Source organism: Malania oleifera, chromosome 9 (genome assembly GCF_029873635.1).
Source record: "Malania oleifera isolate guangnan ecotype guangnan chromosome 9, ASM2987363v1, whole genome shotgun sequence".
NCBI lineage: Eukaryota > Viridiplantae > Streptophyta > Magnoliopsida > Santalales > Ximeniaceae > Malania > Malania oleifera.
The window spans coordinates 81,685,743-81,702,472 of record NC_080425.1 but is presented as its reverse complement, the minus strand read 5'-3'; positions in this window follow the sequence as shown (position 1 = coordinate 81,702,472).

The window sequence follows — 16,730 nt, the reverse complement described above, 5'->3', positions numbered from 1 at the left end:
AGGCAAGTAAAGATAGAAGACCCCACCTATGATGGGCAAATGGACCCTAAAGTTTTCCAAGATTGGTTGACTAGGATGGATTCCTATTTTGATTGGTATAAGATGACTGACCCGTATCAGGTTAAGTTCGCCAAAAATGAGGTTAATGGGGCAAGCCAAGCTCCATTGGATGAATGTCGAGAGGTAGGAAGCGAGGTTAGATCATCAACCCATTGAGCATTGGGATCTAATGAAGGATAGGTTGAGAGAGAAGTATGTACCCCTTAGCTATAAAGAGCGCCTTATGGATCATCTTTACAGCTTGCGCCAAGGTAGTATGACTGTTTCAGAATACATGAGTCAATTCGATGAGTTGGCTATAAGATGTGGTGTCTATGAGACTCCTAGTCAACAAATCTCCCAATTTCGTATAGGATTAAAGCATGAACTAATGAGAGAACTGTTTCCCCATCACATTGAGTCCCTTGAACAAGCCTATAAATTAGCTCATGACCTTGAGCAAATGAATAAAGGGCCTTTGGGAAAACGGTTTGCCCCACCTTCAAATGAGCCATACTCTCAAAGGGTATAGAGCTATAACTAGTCTCGACCAGCACAATCAGGTCAAGTCACCTCCCGAGAGAGCAATCCCACAGTCCAATAACTTATGGACAAAGGAAAAGCACCCATGACTGGATCCTCTTGCCAGAGTTCTAGCAGTGTAGTATGCTTTAGGTGCCATAAACAGGGACACCTTTCCAAATAATGTCCCACCAAGAACTTGGCATTTGATAAGGAAGATGGTGAGAAAAAGAGAAGGAAAGTGAAGATACACAGGAAGTGTCGGTGGTTGTTACTAAGGAGATTGAAATACCCCTTCCTAAGAAGGAAACACCACTAGAAGTATCATCCATACCTCTTGAGTTTAAGGATGTCATCTCTGACCCACCTAGTGAGTTACCTCCCGTGAGAAAGATTCCATATGTCATTGACCTTATTCTTAGTTCATCTCTACCTAATTTACCACATCATATAGTGAACCCATGTGAACATGAGAAGTTGATGAAACAAGTGAATGAAATGAGGGAACATGAATTTATTTAGGATAGCATAAGTTCATATGTCTGCCCTACTTTCCTTACTCCCAAGGAAGATGACATTTGGATTATGTGCATCAATAGTGGAGCAATCATGAATAGGTTTGTAACGACCTCATTTTTCATGCCATTTTTTTTACCCTTAATAATAATGTTGACTGGTAAGAAACCTATCCTCTGATACCCTGTAACATATTCATATACCTAGGCAGCGTAAAAACATAAAGTGTACAACCAGAAGCACAATACCAGAATAACTTACCCAATAAATAGGGCAATATTAATAACTCCTCTATCTACAATCCTATTATGCTCGTCTAGTTAGATCACCTGAAAAATATTAAATCAACAACGTTCAATAAGATGAAACATACTATTACCAATGTGTGGCATAAGAGTTTCTGTAAAGTATACATACACTGTAAATAACTAAATCTAAAATAGTATGTAATAAAGATATACAGTATAACTCACATATGTGTTTCTTAAAATACATTTGTTACTAAACTTTTCTATATGAACATACTTTTAATAACTATAAATATTTCTGCTGATTACTATACGTATATAATAGCTGTGAAACTTCCCTGGATGGATAACTGTGTCTTATGATTCAAATCCCCACATGACAGGGTTGTGTGGCCCATAGGCGGGACTTGATCCTGGTCGGCTCTCCAAAATAAGTCAACTAAAACTCCACTGAGGTACCCTCAACCTAGGTCCGTCCAGGGAGCACTGCAATCACTCTCCTCCACCTGGATCAGATTACCAAGGAGTCTGCATTCTCTCAAATGGCACAATCGACCATAAAATGCCACACTTTATTTGAGATGTATGGTTGCACTCTCTCCACTATATAACTACGGTACCGAGCTGTGTATCTTATCCGTAATGGTCCATCAGGGTCTGATACTATTTATATAATATTCTGGTATGTACATGTATTTTACTGTTTACCATGATTCTATTTCTGCTGGAATAGTCATAACACTAGAATATTTATTTTGTATAAGTTGTATTGTCTGTTCAGAATATATACTATAATAATTGATTTGTATAACTATATATTTGTTTATTATGGCTCTTAGATCTGTATATCATGGTATTCTGAAAACTATATAACTGATTTCTATAACTGTATATAACATGCTCACTATAAAACTGTATACTATATTTTCTATTGAACTGTATTAAATACATAATTCTGTAAAATACTAGATAGTCATAGCTTTAGAATAAATACTGTATAATCTGCTCTGTAAATAACTGTATATCATCTATATCTTAATTCTATAAAACTATATACCCATTCATGATTCTGTAACATTTGTATAAATTCAGTATTGTACTCATATTACTCATGCCACACAACAATTAATAACTCATTAAATATAATGTGCATAACTATATAATATCTATTCTAAAAATACCCATAATCTCATATTATCTTTATTGGTAAAAATTCTAATTTATCTGGAATAGCATATTTCCCTTACCTAATTAGGTGAGAGGCTCGCCTCCAACTATATTTTCATGCTCATAGTGTACTATCCCCAAAATCCTGCAATAATACATATAAACATATTCCCCAATAAAACACTGAATTTCCCTAGAAAATCATCATACTCATATTTTCTGAACTTGCCTATTCATAATTTTCGAAATTATAATATACCTGGATTCTTGGAAAGATATCTGCTGGGGTCCTTAACCCATCACTGCAGGGTCCCAAAACACCCCAACCCTGAAAATATAACACCCTAGTTTTATTTAACAAAACTTCAGTATATTCCTATATAACTCAAAATCTAAACTCAAATAAGCCCGATAAAACTAAAAATACCCAAATAATCTACTTACCCTGATTTTGGGATGGTGCCCAAACTGCCCCAATCAACAATTTGTTCTAGCAAACTAGTAGAGAAACTCCCCAGGATCAACATGGCGGCTTCTGATCGTCGAACCGAGGAGTAAAGGGGCGAGAAATCTAGAGAGAAGGGGAGAGAAACTGAGCAAGAGAGAGAAAAACTAAGAGAAAATGAACTTTTCTCGCTGAAATGTCATTTTCAGCTATTTATAGACCTTTTGCCACGTGGCCTCGTCAACGAGCCACAACACCTCATTGACAAGTCCAACAAGGGGGTTCGTCGATAAACACCTAACCCTCATCGATGAGTTTCAGGTCCTAAAATCAGCCCTTTCGGTAAGTTCTCGTCGATGAGACACGTGTCCTCGTCGATGAGCCCAAGAAGACTGTTCGTTGACAAACACGGATGGGTCTCCTTTGAAATTTCCTTTTCTCTCTCATTTCTTTATTATTTAATTCCTATAATTTTTCGGATTACTACAAGGTTTCCCAAAACCATTGTTTCCAATAAGGATGTAAAGCACGTAGGTTATCTCTGGAAAGCCTTGTGGGCTATGTTAGGCACCAAACTCAAGTTTTCTAGTGCTTACCATCCTTAAATTGATGGGCAAACTAAAGTGGTGAATAGGAGCCTTGCCAACTTATTAAAATTTTTGGTAGGAGAGAACATCATAACTTGGGATTTATGCCTTCCTATGGCCAATCTTGCATTCAGTAGTGTTGACTTAACTGGACTTTTCAATCCTGTTTTGATGATAACAAAATGAAGGATGCTTTAACATATCATGTTAAGTGATGTGTTTTAGGTAAAAGAACTCTCAAGGTTGATAAGTTGAAGCTCAATGTTAATCTAGTGAAAACTCCTCAGAATATTGAAGGCAATGAATGACAAATGAAGAAACTTAAGGGCAAGCAAACCCAAAGTCAAAAGTGAACCTCAAAAGGCTGAAGGAAGCTGAAGGATTTAAGAAGACCATAATTAGAAGAACTGTTCTAAGTACTTCAAAACCAAATGTCATTTAGATATGTGAAGCTCTTATAAAAACAAAAGAAACTAAGATAAGAAACACTTTGTTTTAAAGAGCTTAAAACATGTTTTTGAAATTAAAGTAACAAAGGTCTTAAAGGAAGGAAAGTGTTCAAAATAAAAAGAGATTTTTCTGATAAGCAGTGCACCTGACAGATGACTATCTGTCTATAGACAGACAACTAGCAAGTGGGTTTAATAAAAGTATTATGGGTTTAAATTTTAACTATGACAGATGACTGCCATGTCATGGCAGACGACTGCCACGTGGAGCAAATTTTAGATCTTAACGAGAAGCTTCTTTTAAATTTTTGAATTTCAAAAATTTTGATCAACAATTTAATGTTTTATTCAAAGTTTACCTAATTTGATATGGACAACATCTTTCAAAATTTTGAATTTCAAAATTTAGTTAACAATTTTAATATTTTTTCAAAGTTTACCTAATTTGATGTGGATGTTGATCTTTCAAAGTTTTAAATTTCAAAATTTAAATCAACAGTTTCATAATTTTTTCAAAGTTTACCTAATTTGATATGGACAACATCTTTCAAAGTTTTGAATTTCAAAATTTAATCAACAATTTAATGTTTTTTTTAAAGTTTACCTAATTTGATGTGAATGTTGATCTTTCAAAATTTTGAAATTCAAAATTTAGTCAACAAATTAATGTTTTTTCAAAGTTTACCTAATTTGATGTGGAAGTTGATCTTTTAAATTGCCTATAAATACTTCTTTGGGTAATGAAAAAACATGATAGAGAAAACACAGGAAAAGAGAGAAATCAGACAAAATTTGAAATTCATCTTATACTGAAATTCTTCTGAAGTTCTTATTTGCTCACATCTTGTGCTGGAGAGGAATTCTACAATTTTGGTAGATTGAAAATATCAAAGTTCGGTTCCGGGTTGCAATTCCATTTCTCTTTTAAACAAACCATTGGTAACTTCTAAAAACTTTAGAGCTTCATATATTCTATTTTGCTTTGGTTTTTTGAAGTACAATTTACATCTCAATTTGTACAACCTGCTCTAAATTTTGAGAGTATTTTTTTTGTACGCAGAATTTATATTATATTCTTGTAGATTGTGACGATTCCAAGTTTGCTAGATCGTTGGCTAGGTAAGGGATTATCGCTTAGAGAGGTGCTGCTCTAACCTTCTGAAGGAGTGTGTAAAGATATTGTTCCACCCGGTAAAGGAACAGGTTTAGTAAATCCTTTGGTGGTTTTGCCAAAAGCGAGGACGTAGGCTGTGTTGAAGTCGAACCTCATAAAATCCTGTGTCTCACTTTCTCTTTCCCTTACTCTTTATTTTCAGCATATTTATATTGCGTGGATGGTTTAAATTTGAAATCATATACACTACGTATATTTGGAAATCAAACAAACTTAAAGTTTAATTTTGATTTGGGTTGCGGAAACCAAAAGGGAGTACGTTGGCTAAACCATACTTTGCAGAAACCATACGGGAGTACGTTACTTGGTTAAAACACCCAAAGAAAATTAACTAAGAGTTTACTTGAATTCTGAATTTTGGGAAGAGTGTGGATGTGTGGTTGTAAATCATATAAAAAAAAAACAAATTTATTTTAACAAGCATTTCATTCAACTACAGGGCTTGATTCATATTTATAAGGCATACATAAACAAACAACCATCATAATTTCTTACTACTGTATATCTTAATTTTGGTTTGATTGTTTGCTTTCAAATTGTGTTTGATTTGTTTGGATAGTGTGGTTGATTAGTGATTTAATTGTTTAAGTGCTTGTGTTGTTGATTGTATAAAAGAAACCAAGTTATTGTGTGTTTGACAAATTAAACAAACAAGTAAAAGAATTGGTTAAACAATAAAAGAAGTTAAGTATTCTTAAAAGGCATTGAAAAGAAAGTTTTTAAATTCCCAATTCACCCCCCTCTTAGGAAGCTATCCTAATTTCAAGTAGTTCAGTGGATAAGACCATATGCCTCAGCCCATTTCAGTTTGTGACTGGATATAGTCCTAGGAAGTCTGTAGATCTTATTCCATTACCACCTAAGTCTAGAGTGTGTGAGCAGGCTGATATATTTTCTAAGTCAATACATGACCTACACTCTAAAATAAGAATGAAAATTATCTTGAATAATGAGCATTATAAATCTAGTACTGATATACATCGCATGTTGCAAGAATTTTCAAAGGGTGATATCGTTATGGTTTGTATTCGTCTCGAGCAAATTCCTGTAGGAAAGGTAAGAAAGTTGCATGCTAAACAAATGTGACATTTCAAAATTTTAAAGAAGGTTAGTTCTAATGCTTACATGATTGATATTCCTATTGATTTTGGCATAGGTAATGTTTTTAATGTTGAGAATTTAACCCCATTTTTTGAAACATCTTCTTTTGTAAAGCCTTCAAATTCTAATCATGCAGGTGATCATACCCTATTTCCCACTCTTCATGAACCTAAAAATCCGAAATTGCCTTTGCCTCTACCTTTACCAATACCCAAGAACCCTGATAAGATTGAATAGATCTTAGATGACAAGACTATGTTCACACAAACAGGATCATACCAAAAGTTTTTGGTCAAGTGGAGAGGTAAGCCACTTTTCGAGAGGAGCTAGATTCTTAAAGGAAAACCTCCTTCGTATTAACCCCGAATTATACTCCCAGTACTTCACTTCTCATTATTCGGAGAAGAATTGTTTTGGGCCTAGGAGAGATGATGGGGATCAACATGCCCTACCCCTTTCCTTTGAAAACATGGTGACACGTGGACGACCTCCTGATGTCTACTCCTTTGCAAACATGATGACATGTGGACGACCTCCCAATGTCCACTTTTGTTTCTACCTATTTTGTAGGTACACATGAGATTTGAAGACTTTTGACGGATGAATTTTGTATTGAAGACTTTATTATTATTTTTCTTGGATCTGTATTTGTTTGGACATTTCATTTCAAGATTGTTAGGTGCTTGAAGACTCAAAGTGGAGTATTGAAGCAAAAAGAAGCATATGGCCCCCACACGGTTCCAATGGTCCTCACACGGATTGGGCCTCCCTTTTACTTATATTTTGTATTTAATTTGTAGCATTGCAAGACAACCAAACTTGCTTGCACGTGAGAGTGCTTAATGTGTGTGTCTAATAAGATGTGTGAGTGTAGTTAATGTGTTAATAAGTTGTGAGCATTTACTTTTTGTGTCTCCCATGCTTATGTGGGAATTGTTAGTGTTTACTGTCTTGTTCCCCATGCTAGTTTAGTAAGTTAATGTATTGTCTCCTGCTTCCCCTTGCTAAGTCTATATATGTCTTGTATCATTGTAAGAAAAAAAGCTAAGTTTTGAATATTGAATATTGAAGAAGTTTACTTTGCTAAAGCTTGTTAGCTTTGTCCAATCTTTTCAATTGTGTAGTATGAGGCTACGTGTTCTCTCCAAAGATCAGGTTGTGAGAGACCACTATTCTATCCAGCCACTTCATTTTCATCTTCCCCACTCACCCACATGGCCATCACCAAAATACCCCCCACACGGCCACTATTTCCCCACTTCATTGTTGTGCTTGTCTTGGTGATTCGAAGCGTGTACGAAGAACCTAAGGTGCAGACTAACTTGTGTTGAAAAGCATCAAGTCATCCAAACGTATCTATTGGTAAACTCGGTATTTGTTTGAACCTGTAGTTAATATTATTAAAGTTTTTGCTTAAAAATCTGAAATTCCATATTTGATAAGCCCTTTGAGTCCATAGATTGTAATATTGATACTTACTAGTTTTAACTCAATTGTGGAAATATTGCCATGCTAACAATAGAACTTAAATTATTGAATTTTTGAATAACATCTTTGCTACATATAACTTGATTCAATTCCTTTGTGAAAGAACACTTGGGACTTAATTTTGGACAGCATCATACACCCTTTCAAAAACCCCACAACATATGAAATATAGTATGATTTATAGTGTTTATGTTCAGATAATTAAATTCTTAATTTAAAGTGTATTGAGTGTATATGTTTGTGAGGGTTGAATCGTAGGACATAGGTCGACCCATCCTGTCCTACATCATAGACCTCCTGAAGAGGTTATGTATTTAATCTCCATAAGATATGGTAAGATAGTTGTCTTGAAGAGACTGTATATATTTAATCTCCCGAAGAGATAGACCTCCTAAAAATGCTATATATTTAATCTCTCGAAAAGATAGACCTCATGATGAGGTTATATATTAAAATATCTCGTCCACATATTTAATCTCCCGAAGAGATAGACCTCTTGAAGAGGCTATATATCTAATATTCATAAGATATGATAGATATTTACCTTGTGAAGAGGGTATATTTTTAACCTCCCGAAGAAATGTTCAAATCAACCTCCTGAAGAGATGAAACGTTTATCCTCTAGATGAGGTAGTATATTTAACCTTCGAAAGAGGTGGTAAATTATTACCCAATTTAATATTGTAAATTGGAATCATACTACTAAAGAGTACAAATTGAGAAAAATAATATAATCTTAATGAAGAAACATATATAAGTACCCCAAAAGGGTGGAAATAATATTATATTACTATTTCAATTTTATTCTAGTTTTACATTTTGTTTTTATAAATTGTCTTATTATTGTTAATTTATTTACATGTCGAACATAAGTAAAATTGAATTTGTTCCGCTTAACATCAAAGGCAACAATTTTTTATCATAGATTCTTGATATTGAACTCCATTTAAATGTAATGAACTTAGAAAATACTATTTTAGGTGAAATTACCACATCTATGCAGGATCGTGCAAAAGTCATGATCTTCCTCCATCATCATTTATAAGAAGAATTAAAAACTGAATACCTCACTGTTAAAGATCCACTTATCCTATGGAAAAATTTAAATGATAGATTTGACCATCAAAAGACTGTGATTTTACCGAAAACTCGATATGAATGGTTACACCCGAGGTTGTGAAATTTTAAAACGATCAGCGAATATGACTCATCTCTACAAAAAATTTGCTCGAAGCTAAAATTATGTGGTGAAAATAAAATTGATGAAGGCATGCTAGAATTTTTTTTTTTTTTTACTACTTTCCATCCCACCAATTTACTAAATTTTATGAACTTATATCATGTCTTATCGTCGCCGAGCAAAATAACGAGTTTTGATGAAAAATCATCAAACTCATCCAACTATTTCGACTCCATTCCCTAAAGTGAATATTAATACATCTTGTGGTCAAGGACGAGGTCGTAGGTATGGTCATGGCCATACTTGAAATAATCACTGGCATCAACGTGAGGATACAATCCCCCATAAGAGGGGTGACCCCCAAAAAAGGGATAACCCTAGAAGAGGGATGACCCCCAAAAGTGGTTTAATGATCAAAATCAATGACCTAGACATCATGAAAATGAATGTTACAGATGCAGAGAAAAAGGTCATTGGTCGCATACCTATTGTGCGCCCAGACACTTGAGCCTCTATAAATGAAAAGGAAAATAGTAAATAAGTATAAATTTTGCTAATTTTCTTTTCTTACAAATTAAAACGAAAATAATGATGAAATATTTTAAGATGTAGAGTAAGTAAAATTTGGATTTAAATAAATAAACTATCATATTTATCATTGCTATGATTAATTATAATAATGGGTTTTTAAAATTTGTATTGTACCGTGAATTGTCATAAAACTTTGATCAATTGTAAGATGTCTATGGAATGAGTTTGTTTAACTGACAATGCTACAACACATACAATTCTTCAAGATAAGAAATATTTCAATTACTTATATCTTTAACAAATGTTAATAATATCTGGTTTTAAAAATTTGATTGAAGGTTTCAGAAGCGCTAATATAAAGTTACCCAATGGTACTTTATTACAAATTGATGAAGTTTTATATTCTAACAGGTTCAGAAAAAATCAATTAAACTTTAAAGATTTAAGACTCAATGGATATCACATTGAAACTACAAATGAATGTAGTAAAGAATTCCTTTGTATTATTTCTGTTATTTATGGAAAGAAACAATTTTAAAAAAAAAACTGTCAACTTTATCTTTTGGACTATATTATATAAAGATTAAAGCAGTTGAATCATATAATGTCTTGCACCATAAGTGCAATGACCCAAAGTTATTTACACTTTGACATGATTGTCTTTGACATCCTAAGATGTAATGATGTGAAAAATAATTAAGAATTCACATGGTCATCCACTAAAGCACAAGAAGATTATTTTATAAAGTGATTTCATATGTACTGCTGGATCTCAAGGGAAATTTATCGTAATGAAACAGTATTCCCTACATCAAGGCAAGCAAAATTAGGACCTGAATCATAAAATGAAATCACATGAAATGTCATAAGTTTATCTCATTTAGATTCTCGCACAAATAAGAGTGAGCTTGAAGTTCAAAAGATTATACATTTGCGAGAGATTACAAATCACTTACCAAATTTTTTTGCATATGCCAAGGTCATACTAAAATCTCATATACCTGCTGCAAATATTCTAGTACGTATTAATGTCCCTAAAGGACAACAACTGGCTAATAAATCTAAGCCGCAAGTTAAGCGTGGAAGACATGTTGGTGTAAAAGATAAAACTCCTAGAAGAAGAAAATTGAAATATTTAAACACTCCAAAAGAAACTACAAAGGTGAATAATCCATTCAATATTCACAAACCCATTTATCCTGAAAATGAAATTCCTATTATGAAACCTCCTGAAGCAAAAACTCCTCCTGAAGAGGAACCCCAAAAGAGAAAACTCATCCTAAAGAGGAATCTACTGAAGATAAAACTCCTCCAGAAGAGGAATCTCCCGAAGGGAGAACTCCTGAAGAGACATCCCTTGAAAACGGATGGGTACTTGGAAATAATAATGAGATTTTAATTCATTACACTAGAGAAATGTGGTATAGAAATAAAGTTATTTTCAACAAGACATATGCATATGTTGTAACTACTGACATTACCAGAAATAATGATGACATTACTAGAAGTAATAATATTACCAAAAGTAATGTCAACATTACCAAAAGTAATTCTCTTTAAAAAAATAAGTTTTTGGATCTGTGGTCCAAACGCTAGAAGATGTCCAACCCATTGGATACAAATGAGTATTTGTGCGCAAGCGAAGTGAAAATAATGAAATTACTCGATATAAAGAAAGACTTGTAGCAGAAGGTTTCTCACAGAAATCCGGAATTGATTATAAGGAGGCATATTCTTCCATAATGGATGAAATTACTTTCAGATTCTTAATTGGGCTAACAGTCGCTGAACAAATGAGCATGCATCTTCTACAAGGACTTAAATTTTAGTTGAAATGTCGAAATTTAGACCGAAATTTTGAATTTCAAGGGGTCCTGCAAGGAAATTGAGAGAGAGATTCAGTTTTGAAAAAATTCGACCGAAATTTCGAGCTTTCAGCAAATTTTGTTCGAAATTTTAAAAATTTCGGCTGTTCTTCCGAAATATTCTGGAAATCATGTAGAAAAAAAATTTGAGGGAGGAAATTCAGCGCTGTTCTGAGTATTCTCAGATTTTATTTTGCTTTTCCCACGTGATTGTGCACGTGTTGTAACCCATGAGCGTATACAGTGAAAAACAAAAATCTCGCAGAGATGCTCTACAGATCCATCATTCAACCCAATAATTCCACCGCTACCACTGCACAATTTATTTGTATAAATTAACATCATGCAACATTCGGATACATACCTCAAACTCTCAAAGCCTTCTTCTTCTTCCATCTTCAAACTTAAGAAAAAACCCTATATTCCAAATTTTCTACTGCCTCATGCCTCCACCTTCGAAGTTCAAACTCCGAAAAGACCTAGCCTTCGGATCCCCTCCTGCTCTGACCCTTCGAGCCTCTGCCTCTAGCCTTCGGCTTCACCCTCCACCTCCATCGTTGTCACACACTCATAGTTGCAACCAGCCGCAAGAACTCCAGCCTGCAATCTTCCTTTTTGCTGAAGCTCTCGTAGAGCTGTGAGCAAGAAACCGAGAGAAGACAGACGAGAGTCCAGAGCCACTGTTGCCCCTCCCTCCATGAGTAGCAGCTAGCTCCACAAAATAGAAGGACTGAAAACTAAAGGCAATTTGTAGTTTATGTTTTAAAAAACATGTTTTATGTTTTTTTATTTACTCAAAATCTCCCTTGCCCCCAATATATTTACAGCAATGTCCTCCTCTCCCATTTACTATTTACCCCTTAATCAGTTAATCTTACTACTTACTACTTTGCTAGTATAGTAAATAATAAGTTAGTATAGTAAATAATAAGTTAATAACTAGTAAATTTAGTAACTAAATAAAATTAGAATAATTTACTATTATTGTCTTATTATAGTATAAATTAATAAATTATTTCATTTATTTAAATATATTCATTTCAAAAATTTATGACTTAATAATAAATTTGTAAAAATTATCATTAATTTGTAATTTTAATTTAATATTTTAATATTTTTTTTAGTTATCAATTTATCTTTATTTAGCATCTAAATATTTTTATTTTAAAATCGTAGAGTAACATCCAAATAATTTTTTTTTTTACAAATTTAGAGTAATTTAACACTTAATCATTATTGCCTAGTAATTAAATAAATTAAAGTACTTATTAGCTTAATATAGTTTAAATTATTTCATTTATTTGACTAATTTAATTTTCATAATTTATTGGTAATTTTGTACATTATCATTAAATTTTGTAAATTTAATTTAATATTTTAATGTTTGTCTTATTTATTAATATTTTATTGATAATAAAACATCTCAAATAATTTTCTTTTAAAATTGTTGACTAATTTAACACCTAATTTTTGATTCATTATTACCTTGTAGGAAAGTAAAATTATCTACAAAAATGTTTGAAGGAAGAAAACAAGATCTAGCATAGGAACATGGATACCCGATGCCCAATGTAAAGAATGGATTTATTTGCAAATACTGCAGAATACAAATGAAGAGTGGTGGTGTAACAAAATTAAAAATGCACCTAGAAAATTACGACCAGCAGCATAATATAAAATTCTGCGACAAAGTACCTCTAGAAGTTAAGCAAGAAATGAGAATTGTTTTAGAAAGAAAAACAACAGCTAAGGCCAAAAAAATAGAAAGAATGGATCAAATAAAAATGAATTGCGTGGGAACTTGATGCAATCACAACAAATTGATGAAGTTGATGATGTTGACGCTATTGCATACCTGCCTGACATTTCTTCCTATGAAAGGTCTGCATATCGTCAAGTATTCTATGCTTCAAAACAGACGGAATGTGAAAGAGATCAATCTCATAGGTTTGCATGTAACCAACAAGCAGGCAGTTCAGGGGCTAGTAGTAGTGCAGGGCAACCTCCGATGAGGTGATCTCAAAGTGTGAGAGAGCCAGAAATAGAGCCATATATTTCAAAGTCTTCTCAATATGACAAGTCAGACGCAACAAAACAAAAAAAACTTGAAAAATTTATTCAAATGAGGTAAAATAAAAGAAGAAATGAATAGGTTGATTTCAAAGTTTTTTATATATAATAATGTTCCACCTAAGAAGGCAAAATCACCTCATTTAAAAAACATGGTATGGGGTTGCCAATCAGCTGGAAAGGGAGTCGATCCACCAACACCCTATGAAATCAGAACAAAATACCTTGATTTTGAGGTAAAAGAAATGGAAGGCCATGTAGAAGAAGTGAAGAAAAAGTGGGTTACGTATGACTGCACTGTAATATGTGATGGATGGACAAGTCCTACAAAATTATCTATCATAAATTTCATGATTTACTCGAAAGGAAACATAATTTTTCTAAAGTTGGTAGATGCTTCCGACAAAATAAAAGACCATGAATACATATATTCCCTATTAAAACATGTTGTGCAAGAGGTAGGAAAGCAACATGTTGTCTAAGTGGTGACCGATAATGGTAGTGCCTACAAGAAAGCGAGTCTAAAATTAATGAAAAAATTCAACTTGTGTTGGACTCCTTGCGCCGCCCATTGTATTGATCTCATTTTTGAAGAGATCGGAAAAAGAGAGGTAATAAGCATAGTGGTCTTGTAGGGGAGACAAATCACTAATTTTATCTATAATAATGGATGGTTGCTTGCTAAAATGAGGGAGCACTGTCAAGGGGATATTGTGGGTCTAGGAGCCACACGATTTGCTACGAACTACATTGCACTTGATAGCCTACAAAAAAAAAGTAGGTTTAAAATCTCTATTCACATCTAATTAATGGGCTGAGCATGCTCTTAGTCGAACAAAAATAGGTAGAGAAATTGAAAGTACAGTTTTTAACCATCAATTTTGGGATAGAGTGGCAAAAGTTTGTAACATTTATGATATATATCGAGTATTGCGTATTGTTGATAGTGAATTGTGGCCAACATTAGGAGTTGTGTTTCAACACAACATTAGGAGTTGTGTTGAAATAGGTGCAAGAAGTGCAAGATGGGTTCTCAAAGTCATCAATGACCGGTGGGAAAGAATCCTTGAACATCCTCTTCATGCAGCAGGTATGAAATATTTATAAATTTCAAGAAATTCATATATCAAAATACTTATTACGTATTTATATTTTACTTTATTTGATTGGCGGCTTATTTCTTAAATCCAAAATGTCAATACAAAGAAGGTGTTGAGGAAGATCCTTATTTTCTTGATGCAGTTCACAAAGTTTTTAACACCCTTGAGCCACATTCCTTGGGCTTGGATCAAATTGGAAATGAGGTATATTTTTAAAATAAAATTTAAATAAAAGAAGTCTTAATCCATGTTTAATTATTCAATAACAATATTTTTTTTAGATTATTATATTTAGAGATGCTAAAAGAAACTTTGGGGAAGCAGCTGCTAAAGCAGCTAGGGCAACCATGGCACCTGGAAAGTATTTATATATAAATGTATAATACAAAGTTACAAACTTCAAGTATAATCTACTAAGTACTAACTTGCGTTCTTAAAACATCTTGTCCAGCTGATTGGTGGATGATGTATGGATCAAGCGCTACAGTTCTAAGAAAGCTAGCATTGCGCATTTTGTCACAAACCGCATCTTCATCAGCTTGTGAACGAAATTGGAGCACATTTGCACTCATTCACACAAAGCGAATAAATAGACTAGCCTACACCAGACTTCGGCAACTTGTTTTTTGTTATTACAGCATGAAGTTTCAAATAAGAGATATGGAGACTGAAATGGACAAAGTCGCTGAACAAGATCCCCTGAACCTTCTTGACATATCAGTTGAATTGGGTGATGAGGATGAGTATCCACTTTTTCAATTGATTAGGCCATCCCATCTTGATGAACGAGATAAAAGTCCCCACCCGCAAATGGCCAAGCATGCACAAGATGACTTTGACATTGATGTTAATCAGGTAATGGTAGAAGAAGTAATATCTAGTAGTGATGATTCACAAATGAATCTTGGATCTAGATATGGAACTTCATTTGCTATGCCCTCTGGTGGCGATGATGATAATGACGACGATGATGCTGGTGGTGACGGATCTAACCCTAGCGGTAGCAGTGGGCAAAGTGGTGATGGTGGGGACTATAGAGCAAATGAAGAATGGCAAGATTATAGACCAAAAGTGGAATATACACGTCCTTCCCAACTAGAGGATGAGGGTCCACAAAGAGAAACGCGTCCAGTTGATAGGCAGTACAGTCGTAGAAAAGGAAAAGGGAAGATGCATCGAATAAAAGAGGATATCTTTTCCCTTAGTATGGAATCTATGAGTATAGGAACAGAGCATGACTCTAATAGTTATGGTGGTTATGAATTTACACAGAACAACTCCTCACAACCTACATATGGCCAACCGTTTTCATATGCAAATGAGCAGGCACAACAATATGGAAATTGGCAATCACATGCCTATGGGTATGGACAAACATGCCAAGGATATGGGTATGAGTATGAATAGTATGCAAATGCAAAACAATCCTATGGACATGCACAACAAGTAGAACCTGTAAGAAGAAATCCTAGCACACGAAGATCTTCTCGCCGAGTAGAAGCTGCCATGAACCAGATGACTACGAAGGAGTATGAACAACACATGTACACCTATACTCAATATTTTGGAAATTATATGACATAGAGTGATTGTTGTAAACAATATATGTCATCTCGAAATCCGTATGATAGGGATAAGAGGGATGAATTTGAGCTACCAAGAAAGTCCATGTGGTATTAGATCATTAAATGTATAATTTTTATTGAAAATGTAGTTGTTTAAATAATAAATTGTTGCCTTTAATCTTAAAGGAATAGTTTCAAAACTTTATAATCATTTGAATGTTCTTTAGTTCATAGTTTGTTTTGCGATATGCAGTTTAATATCCTACACACTAGAAACTTGTCATATATGCATTTTTTTAATGTATTTTGATACCATATTAAGCATAATCATCTATTCTTATATTTCCCAAAGTTTTGTTGTAAATTTCCATCATTTACTATAAATTTTCATAATTTCTTTAAATCAAAATTGAAATTGAAATTTCCATAGAAATTTCTGTAAATTGAGACCATCGAAATCGAAATTTAAGTCCTTGGTCTTACGGATGTAGTAACAACATACCTATATGGATCGTTGGATAGTTAAATTTATAGGAAAATTCCTCAAGGATTTAAATTGCTTAAAGCAAACCCCATAAATTTATTGTCAAGCCCCAAACCCACAGGTGGGTCCCAAGTATGAATTTAGTTACCTAACCTGTCTCTGTATCAATTAAAACATACATGATACCACATACAAAAAG